Source organism: Phalacrocorax carbo, chromosome 6, assembly GCF_963921805.1.
Source record: "Phalacrocorax carbo chromosome 6, bPhaCar2.1, whole genome shotgun sequence".
Lineage (NCBI taxonomy): Eukaryota > Metazoa > Chordata > Aves > Suliformes > Phalacrocoracidae > Phalacrocorax > Phalacrocorax carbo.
Window position 1 is genome coordinate 16,872,793 of NC_087518.1, and position 10,641 is coordinate 16,883,433.

The following is a 10,641-nucleotide window of genomic DNA, read 5'->3' on the forward strand; positions in this document are numbered from 1 at the left end:
CCTTGCAATGACAGCCAGCAGAAAGGTTTATGTATGTGCCTATGAAACCAAAGAATAGGGTTTCACTAGGCTTGCATCCCACATAAACACAACACTAATTGTCCGTATTAGACTGAATTTTAACTACAATCTAGCTGATTATTTGTGGGCAGCCCAAAACAGTAGCCTTCATTGCTTTATATTGATTCTGTCAACATCATGAAAGATTATGCATTTTGGATAAAATCATGGAGTTACTGAAACCAGAGGGAGCTCTTAATTTCAATAGCATTAGGACATAACTTTTTGCTGCAGGAACTACACCAGCAATGTCATGAAGATTAAATGGAAGAAAGCTCACTGATGTTGGATAGCAAGCCAGTGACAATGCAATCAAATCACTGTACAAGCAGGCAGAATTCAGATCCATATTTTTAAGTCTTATTTATATCAAAGAATGTTACATAAGATTTGTCACAATAGATTCTACACATTATAACATATACATTGATCCCATGATTTGCAAAAAAATCACTACTAAAACTAGTTGGAAATAAAATAAACCATGGCAAAATTTATTACCTGAAGAGATGAAAATGGCACATTTTAATATTAAGTGATCTTTCATGGAAAATAAGAAGGAAAAACTTAAATACCTAGATAACAGAGTAAAATTGTGAAAAAATATGTAATACTATTGAAGTAACTTACAATAACTTAAAGGCATTAAAATGGGCACTGAAATAAAATGGACAGGTATAGAATCACTTGTGAAGATAAACTAAAAAATCTTCGGGAAAGTACATTGTATTGAATAGTGTAATACTTTTTAATGGCAAAACAGTCTTCAAATCATGGTATTTTGGCAATGAAGTTGCAGCCAGGAGAAACATTAGAGCTTAGTTTTAATCATCTACTATTTAGTGTGGGTCGTAAAGTATTAAAGTAGTAAATCTCTGGAAGTCTGCAGAGAAATCTAAGAGACTAGCATATTAATTTTAAAAAGAAATTTTCCTGAACAATTTTTTTCCTTTTTCTTTTACAGAGTTTTAGTAACATAAAGACCTTATTCATTATCCATTACATAGTTACTTTAAGCACTGCTAAAAACTAACGTTTGACTTTGTTTGTGTGTCTGCAACAAAGAAAGAATGAATGTGACCATTCCACAAAAGCCCTCAAGTGTCTTTTACTTCTATGATATTTAAAAATGTAGTGCAGTACTTTGGTAAACAGGAATGCTCTCTTGAAGGACCATTCTGAATTCATAATCGACCCATGATGATCTTGACTTCTCCTGCAGATTACTTTGCTCTTGCAAATTACTTAATAACTAGAAAGATGGTCCTTCTCTGTTTTAACTTGTCATCATTTGACCTCTAAATAAACTGTTATAAGTCGTTAAGTGGTAATACAACCCATCATCCCAACTTGCACTTCTGTGTGCAGAAATTCCAGAGCTGCAAAGTCATCCTATGCACTGCAAGAGAAGAGGTATTAAAATTCTTATTCCAGCAAAGTTAATTCTTAAAAAAAAAAAAAAGGGTCATATTTTAAGTTGCCCTCCATTGCTACAGGTGTTGGGGTTTTTAGATATAAAGCTTAATTATTTAGAAAACAATTTTTTATCTCAATGACATATGCTGGTGGTCTCATGATGTGAACATTACAGTGTCAGTTATTATTTTTAAAAATTCCAAGGACAATTCTCTAGATTGGAAGGAGAGTTCAATACTAAAATTCAGCTTGACAGAAAAAAAGCTAAATTGTGCCAAATTTAAACAGAGTGAATGGAAGGACCAAGGTAATTATAGGTCTGTCAACCTAACAGCAATCCTGGGCAAAATAATAGAAAAGCCAGCACTGGAATTTTTAAGTAACAAAAAACTAAAGGTAATATAATTCATGCAAGTCAACATAGGGCAACGGAAGATAAATCTTTCAGACCACGTTGCCACGTTTTTCTTTTGAGACGGAGATGTTTTGATAAAATGACTTAATGCATTATATTTAGACTCCTGTATGGTTTTTGGCCTGTCCTTGTCATTACTAGAACAGGATGATAATAGCAGCGTGGCATACAATGTATTAAAAATTGTCTGATGCACCTAATGAAGAAGGCGCATACTATGGGCCTGCAAAGGACTTTGCATCACTGAAAATCTCCAAATCAAAGTTGGATATTTTTCTAAAAGCTCAGTTCTCTTTCAGTTGTAGCTGTTGGATGGGATACAATGATTCATTCATAAAATTACATAGATCGAAATAGACAGTTGCAGTGATCTCAGGGTTTTAAAATCTACAACTCTATATACTGTCATGTAAAACCACTGTTAGGTGAAGATAATTTTTTCAACATCTTTCCAAGGCACAAATTAATGGTTAGTATATATCCACACATTCAAAGCTATTACTGAAAACTGGAAAGACTGTTAGTGGGTAGGTGAGATTGTGGCATTTCTGTAAAAGCCACTGAGGTTTCTTCCTTATCCTGAGCATGAATTCCTCTGATTTGTGTTTTGAGTTTAAAAAAATAAACTCAGTAATGTCATGAATACAAGCAGGAAAATTAGAATTATTTTTTTTTATACATCAGTACAGGAAATGCAACAGAAGTCTGACAGACATATAGACTTTCCTTTGCATTATATTAATGCATCCGTATCTCTACAGAAACCTTACGTTTCATTACAAGCAGGCATATTTAATTCCAGAAGACACAAATCCTGGATTTTATAAGATTTTAAAGAAAGTATTAAAAAATTTGTAGGGAAGCAAGGAAGTCAACTCCTGACCAGAGCTCCTTCTAGAAAGATGCAATAAAAATTTTCACCTTTACGTTTAATCATTTCATTTCAGCTAAGCAATCAAAGATTTATCAGTCTGTGAAACTCTGGTATAACAACAGTTACCCATTAAGAAAGCCAAGCATACAAGACAGCATAAGAAATTATTCAAAGTAATTTAAACCACAGTGCAAGGAACTAGAGGAAGCACAGGTCTCAGACAGACATAATTTCATTCCGCCAAGCTAGCAGAAGCAAAAGGCAAGAAGCAAAATAATTAGCAGTGTTAGCATAAATCAGCCTGGCTGCGAATGACAAAATACATGTGGCTGCATGCCCTGTTAGGTTAAAGTAACTTTACATTTGTGAAAAGATACTAAGAGCTTTGCTGTGAGATGGTGTTTCTCTCACACTGAATTACCATTGTTGGAAAGGTTTCCATCTAGAAGGCATAGACCTTCTTCAGAGCTTTCCCTCTGATTCTTCAGTTGGGTGAGCTTACCTTCCTGATAGGCTGGCAGCCTGTTACAAAATACTATTTGACATTGGTAGGTTTGCAAGTTTGTACTTTAGTCACGCATGATTTATTTATAGAGTATCTATACTGCATTGTACTTTATTTACTCTTTGTCTCCTTTTTTAAAAAGTTTATCTTTAAAGTTCTCCTAAATTTAGTATGATGATTGCCTACTTCATTTAGGGCAGGTGCCTCAGATGTAATTTGTTCCCAGCTCTGGAAGTCAGGATACGAATGGGATTTTTGCAGGTGCCTGCAGCTAAAGGTGTGGCTAATGTCTTTGCTGGAGACTACCTGCATCAGCAATTCAGAGGCAGCAGGACTTACAATTAAAAAATGCATTGAAAGAGAGGGAAAGATATCACATGATGGTGGGCCAGGAGGTTCTACTATTACGTGCTTAAATGGGCCACTTTGCTCACAATGCTGAAGATACAAACTGATGTAGCTGTGCACATGCATGCTGAGCTAATTTAAATTTATTTTAAAAAGATCACACACTATGTATTATATATATTATACTTTTCTTAAAATAATATTTAAACATAATTTTTACCAAAATTTTGACTGCAAAACTGACCAGAAATGGCTTCTTCGTATATAACTATTATATGCCTTTAATTCCCTTTACTCCTTCAACTACAGCAGGCAGAAGAATACAGTGATTAGACTTCCAAAAAGTAGGGAATTGTCACTGTGTGATCACATATTTTACCAGTTCCCAAAACAGCAGTAATGGTACCCCATCTCCTACTGCCTATTCTCATTTCCAGACTCACATTTTAGTGGTCATAGCAATATACATTCGCAGAGAAAGTAAAAGACATTTCCCTTAAGGCACCTTTTAGAAAAAGCCTTTCCCTGCACAAACCCATTAAAAACCCAGAAAAAGAAGCAACTATTGAACTTCCCATAATTTCTTCATAAATGCTATTTATTACTGAAAAACTGAAGTAATAAAACCTTAGAAATAGACTTAGACAGAAAGCAGTTAAATATGCATAGGAAGAATAAAATTCTACTAAACTATTCCTTTCGTTCCTTACTAGTCTTTTTCTGGCAATTTTACAGGCAACAAACACTCCTTCCTCCAAAAAGTAGTTTCATTTATGTTAAGGAGTCAATCAGTGTGTATAGGGTTAATGAAGTGGATGCCAAAATAGGACTGATCAGTCCACTATCTCTTCAATTTCTGAATAGTTGTGGCTGCATTTTTCATTTTTTTCAAACACAGGAATGCCCCACCAAGCAACCTCTGTGATCTGCATCATCAGTTGTTTCCCATTGACTGCAGTTCTAATCTGGGAATTAACTCAAAATTGGAGGGTTTAAATTCTCCATCAGCTAATTAGTATCTAATGTCTAGTGTCTAATAATTTTAGAGTACTGCTAAAATAGATGCTATCTGTGTTTTCCCTCCTGTTTTTCTACCCTTTCTCACAATAAACAAGATTCTCCTTCAGTATATGTGTACTTGACATTAGTGAGTGTAAAGGACAATGAGGGAGATAATAATGTGTAGCCAAATCTCAACAGAAAAATATCTCCCAGCTAAAGGCACATAGATGATCAAACTTTTGTTAGCAATGAAATGGTTTCAGAAATTATAATTAACTATTTCTCTATTTTTCCTGCCACTCAACTCCTCTCTAGTCATTGTAGGTCTTTGTTAAGTCATTCCATAACTTGCATTCATAACAGCAGGTAAAATTTGCATTTCAGTGTGTGTGATTTTGATGTTTTGTTATCATATGAAAATGATTTCTTCCATTTGGTTCTGTGAACATTGCTTCATGCCCATAAAGGGAAGGCTTTATTGAAGAAACTAAATGTTCTTGCTTAGTACAGTCCCTACCCAGTTTCACCTCAGCTAGGAGTTCATGCAGAAACTTAGGATTAGCTGACACCAGGGAAGTCAGTTGCAGAATTGGCCATTTCATTTATCCTCATTCTGAACTGGGTTAAGAACTAAGCTTAAAATCCCAGTGGACCTTTGACTTCAGGCTCACCCTGCACATTAGTCTGAAATGGAAATACAATATGTAAAGCTGTGCAGCAGTCATAAGAATGAAACTTTTCTTAACTGCCTTAGAGCAATGTCTCAAAATGCTCCCTGAGAGGTTTTTTTGAGCTCAGCTGATGAAATTATTGCCTGACCTGAATAAAGCTGTTGTTCATAATCAAGAAAACGCTGTACTCTTAAAGAATTGTATCTTCCAGGAGACTAGCTGTCTCTCACTTCAGTAGCAGAGTGACCACAACCCATCACTATAAACAATGGCACTGAAAGGTCCACTGGCTATAAGAAATAAATGTGTAAAATAATCTTTTGTGTCATTGGCTACTTACAGAATATATTTGTATATCCCCTATTAACACACAGTAGGACAGCAAGAAATGAAAAATGAAATGAAAGAAAGAAATGAAACAGATATTTGTAAGTTGCCTAGATGTATAGCTCGAATAGCATTGTCAAAATACATTTTTCACTCTTACGGCCCAGGAGCATAAAAGTGACTTGAAAGCTGAACCATCATGTTCTGTGAGGTTTTCAGTCAGTATACTACCAAATGGGTATAAAAGGTAGAACCAGAGTTTAAGCGTTTACATTTTCTCAAACATAAAGCACTAAGCCTTTATATAAAAGTATGGCAGCATTATGAAAGTGATGTGAGTTTATTCCTTTAAATCTGAGCCAAAAACTACATACCATTTGTGTGAATGCAACACAGCATTCCAAACTCCTTTGCATGCTGCGTACAGTGTGTAGTACAACAGTGGATCTGATAGTTTTAAGAGCAGACAAGGTCAACAAATAATGTACTAAATGACTTTCTAAACACAAAAACTAGAGGGATTGTATTTTAGAAGATTGTGAACAGTTGTGTGAAGATTTACCTCTATAAAATTACTAAAATACCTTCATCTGAATACATTGTCTGGGAAGGGTATGTGACTGTAAATACACTAGCTGTCACAACGTTGCAAGGCTCTGTGCAGAAAAAAAAGTGTAAGCAAGGTTGGGTTTAAAACCAAAGCAAATAGAATTTTTATGAGACTGATTCTTATAAACCAGAAAAAGATCCTGAAAACAAAATTTGCCACACAACCATATTTAACTTTAGAACATTTGGGATAACATTCATGTATTTCATTTCAAGCTATACAGAACAAATATATAGTCTGTTTCTCACATATCAAATATATATTTGTCAGAATTAAGTGTTCTTAACAATAGGAAACCTTTTTTTGTCCTTCTGCACTGAAATCTGTGGGGAAAAGGACAGGATGGCTCTTCCTTGGAAGAAATACTTCTAAACAGAAGGATACCAGGTCTTCACTAGAGAGACAGAACTCCTCAAGGAGAGGAAAATAAGTACCTCAGCGCTGGTTGTCCCAGCTTCCACCTATGCCACCAGAATAATCTGGAAACTCAGTGCCACTGGTGTCCCCCACTCCTTCACAAGCACATCTTTCTTGCTTCTCTCCTTTGCTCCTAGTCCAAACACGTGGTTTTGTATTAGGTGAGAGGCATATGTAGACTCTAGGCATCATAGAAAATCTTGTACTGGTGAGGAAATAGAGGGGGCTGACCTACAAGATCTTTCCCCCACTAAAGTTTGTAATTCTGTGCTGTCTGTAGTGAAGATGAGAGAGCTAATTTGTGAATGGCTGGGACACAAGAGAATTAATATACCACAGCAATGGAGCACGATATGCAGATCAGAGAGGGAGGAAGAATGTGGAGCTCAGCATATCACTTCTTTCTCATATAAGCTGATGCTCAGCTTAGAAAGGAAAACCATACTAATGATGCAGCTGATGTCTTGTTAGAAAACATCTGAACTGTGACGAATTTTTCTTGACAAGAATTTTTATTCTGTATAAAAATGAGATGCTTAGTCATTTGGAAAATAAAGACTAAATCAGTGATGTAATTTAATTCAAAGATGGAATTTCAAAGAGAGGTTATTTTACTTTATTATAAAGAAAATCTTTTAACAAGTATATTGAACCAGCCCATTAATAAGCCTCTTTCCCATCAGCATCAAAAGAGAAGTGAGAACATGGTGCCTAGAGGATAAACACGGATATAAAACCTTTTCTTACTGTTTTAAAATTCAAAGTTTCCATGTCTCTGCATAAGGCTGTATATGTATGTTTATGCACAAATAAGAGTGACAAGCAGCAAATATCCTTGACAATTTTTAGCCTCTTGCTGTACCCAAATGAAGGGCAAATATAGAAGAAAATGCAATGTGTCAGACATTACACACTTTTTTTCTCCCCGCAAGATAGATGCTCCATAGGGAAGTCTGCAGGAAAGTAATTCTCAGAATAGAATGCAGACTTGCTGATGATGTAATACATACGTTTCTGTGGGGGAAAAGGAAACAAGCTAAACCAGTCAGGACAAGTTTTAGCAGCACTTGATCAAAGTTGCTGAGTGAGGCCCAAGACAGGGAGGCAGCTGAAGGGACTGTTGTCTCCCACAGGTCTCTGCCATACTCCCTCTGAAAATTAAATTCTATGTTCTCTTACCATCCAGTGAAAAGGAGGCTGCCAGAAAAGGTCACTGGACAGAGGTAGCTGAGACCACACCCACATACCTGTCTGTCTCTTTGCAGGGCATTTCTTTCCACAGCTGTCTGGCTAAGCCACATATCAGTGTCGGTATGAACAAACATGGGTTTATATGTTGCCATATACACCAGAATGTCCTAGTGTCACATATTGCCTCTGTATTCAGGGATGAAAAATTGTGTGGCTTCTTGGGCAGAATACATATAACTGGTTTTCTAAAGCTTTCCTCTTGACTTGACACATTGGACTTCCCATAAGCTATTTGGAAAAGTGGTACAAAGGACAAAAAGCCTGAAATTTATTACACTTATAGTTATGCCAGTGCTTTTGGAAGTTTTCTCCAAGTTTACTAGACACTCAGCAAATCAGCATTTTTTATACTTCAGCTCATATCTGTGTCTCAAAGAGCAATCATAATGAAATCAGAATAATGCTTAACACTGAAGTCTTACTAATCATTGCATAACCTTGGTTGTACACTCAAGAAAATATGTGTATCTGTCTCCTGTACCTATATTCCAAACCCAGGAGTTATGGACATCATCATGTATCTGTCCTGGAGGTGCTGTATAACTGCCTTTTCTGCCAAGGTTTCTTTCTGAACTCTTCCTGTCACACTGCAAAACAGGAGTCCAGAACAGCATTCATAAAAAATGCATCTGGATTTTAATACCATCGTTACCCAGCCCAGCAGGCTGCTAACCACCAAAACTTTGGACTCACATGTAATCTTCTAAATATTTCAAAATACTTTACAAAGATGAATGGATTAGCTTTCTAATCCTCCTTTTTAATATAAATCAAAAATCTGCATTTTATGTGGAGGTAAGATGAGGCAATGAGAGATGAAAAATTTTTGTTGCAATTGCAGGTCTGGGGTAAGAATAAAACCCCAAAAGTTCTGAATTCCCTTCATCTGCTGTGACCTGCTCTGGAGTACAATGACAGTAAAGCAAAATAAAGCAAGCAGGTTTCTTGGATCTTTTTTCATAAATTTTCTTCTGCTCATATGCTTTATGACCAGCAGAATGTTGTCAATGAAGATCCCAGAAATACAGAAAACTGTTTTAGCTGAAGAGTCAGACATAATCCAGAGAAGGCTGTTATCACCTATTTTGCAATTCTGATTCTCAGAAGCTTCTTCTGATTATTTTTTACCTTCTTTAATCAAACCTGACTCAGAGAAGCATGATATCACCCCCCACTGCTGCTGTTCTCACTCTTATTAGCATTGCCCCTAAAAAGACTATTAATGAATAACTGGTGGTAGTTGTCAGCTCAAGAAAGCGTTACACCCAGTTGTACAGACAGTGTGTCTGCGTGCCTTCTTCAGGTAGTGAAATCTTGAGAGACCAAGGGGAGTTAAGGAGAGACAATGATCTGAAGAATTTGCACTGTTTCTTACAGAAAGCAGCTCACAGCAGTGTTCCCTGGGGCAGCCACCTCTGTGCAACACAGTTCCAGGAACCCTCCAAATCATACCCTGGAGAAATTGTGAAGTGTGTGCAAGGCCTGCGATATAATGCTGTCACATGTGAAGAGCAGAAAAGAAAATGAGAGCAAAGGCAGGTAAGATGCACAGTGATCTCTGTGAATCAATGTAATTTCCATACAGTAAAGCAAAGGAAAAATGGGGTGATTTCAGATAAAGCAGGTGAATTCTTGAGGCATAAGCATTTTGATTCAATGATCATAATAAAGGATGAGAGAAAAACAGATCTCATAGTGACAGAGAGGCACAGGAGATCAGATTGAAGTTTGTACCCTAACTTTGCTGACAGCAATGAGCTAATCTGTTTCTGGTATAACACACTTGAAGGGTCTTCCTTCGGTGACTCTGCCAGAGCCATTAATCTCCCTCTAGGCAGATCTAAGTACCCACTGGTTCGGTAGTTTAGTCAGATTCATAACACAAAGGACAATGATTTCACTACTAATCTCTCTTTAATAGACTAGATTCATAGAATGATATCGGCTGGAAGGGACCTGTGAAGGTCACCTAGTCCAATCCCCTGCTCAGAGCAGGATCAACTTAGAGCAGGTCGCTCATGGCCTTGCCCAGTCAAGTTTGCTCCATGTCCAAAGATGATGATTTCATTTCCACATTGGGGAAATGGGGCTGAGCTTCATGAGGCTCATGTCAGTCAATGTCTGTAGGCTGTTCACATCCCTCTGCACATACATCTTGTTTTATCTTTTTTAATATATGCCTACTATATTTATTTTGTTCAAATTAATACACTGTTAATCTCAGTCACCATGGGAAGATATATTATGGAGCTAAAGGGATTATAGTTCCCCTCTTCTTTAGCATTACCTGGCCACGTGGTACAGCAAGAGCCACACATCCACCCACACAGTAACTACATTCAACTGGAACCAGGCAGTTCTTGTCCAGAAGCAATTCTCAGAGACAAATCCTCGTCTAGTATAAAATGGCAGGGTATTTTTAAGATGAAAGGACTTCTGCCATTTTAGAAAAGCTAGAGATCTAATCCAAAAGGCCTCTTTAAAATTTATATCTGCTTTCACGGAAATCAATGGGAAACTCCACAGTATCATTACTTGCATTGCTGCCATGCAGCATGTACATGCAGACAGAGAGTGGGTACTTCAGTATGGATTCATATCTAGCCCATGCATTATTTGTGCTGTGGTAATGTCAGAAAAGTTTTGGACAGCATCCATATACACAGGAATGCAGACGTCCCGCTTCAAGTTCCGTTTCAGCAGTCATCCTGCTTCAGACTTACAGTCTGAAATACTAATACCTAT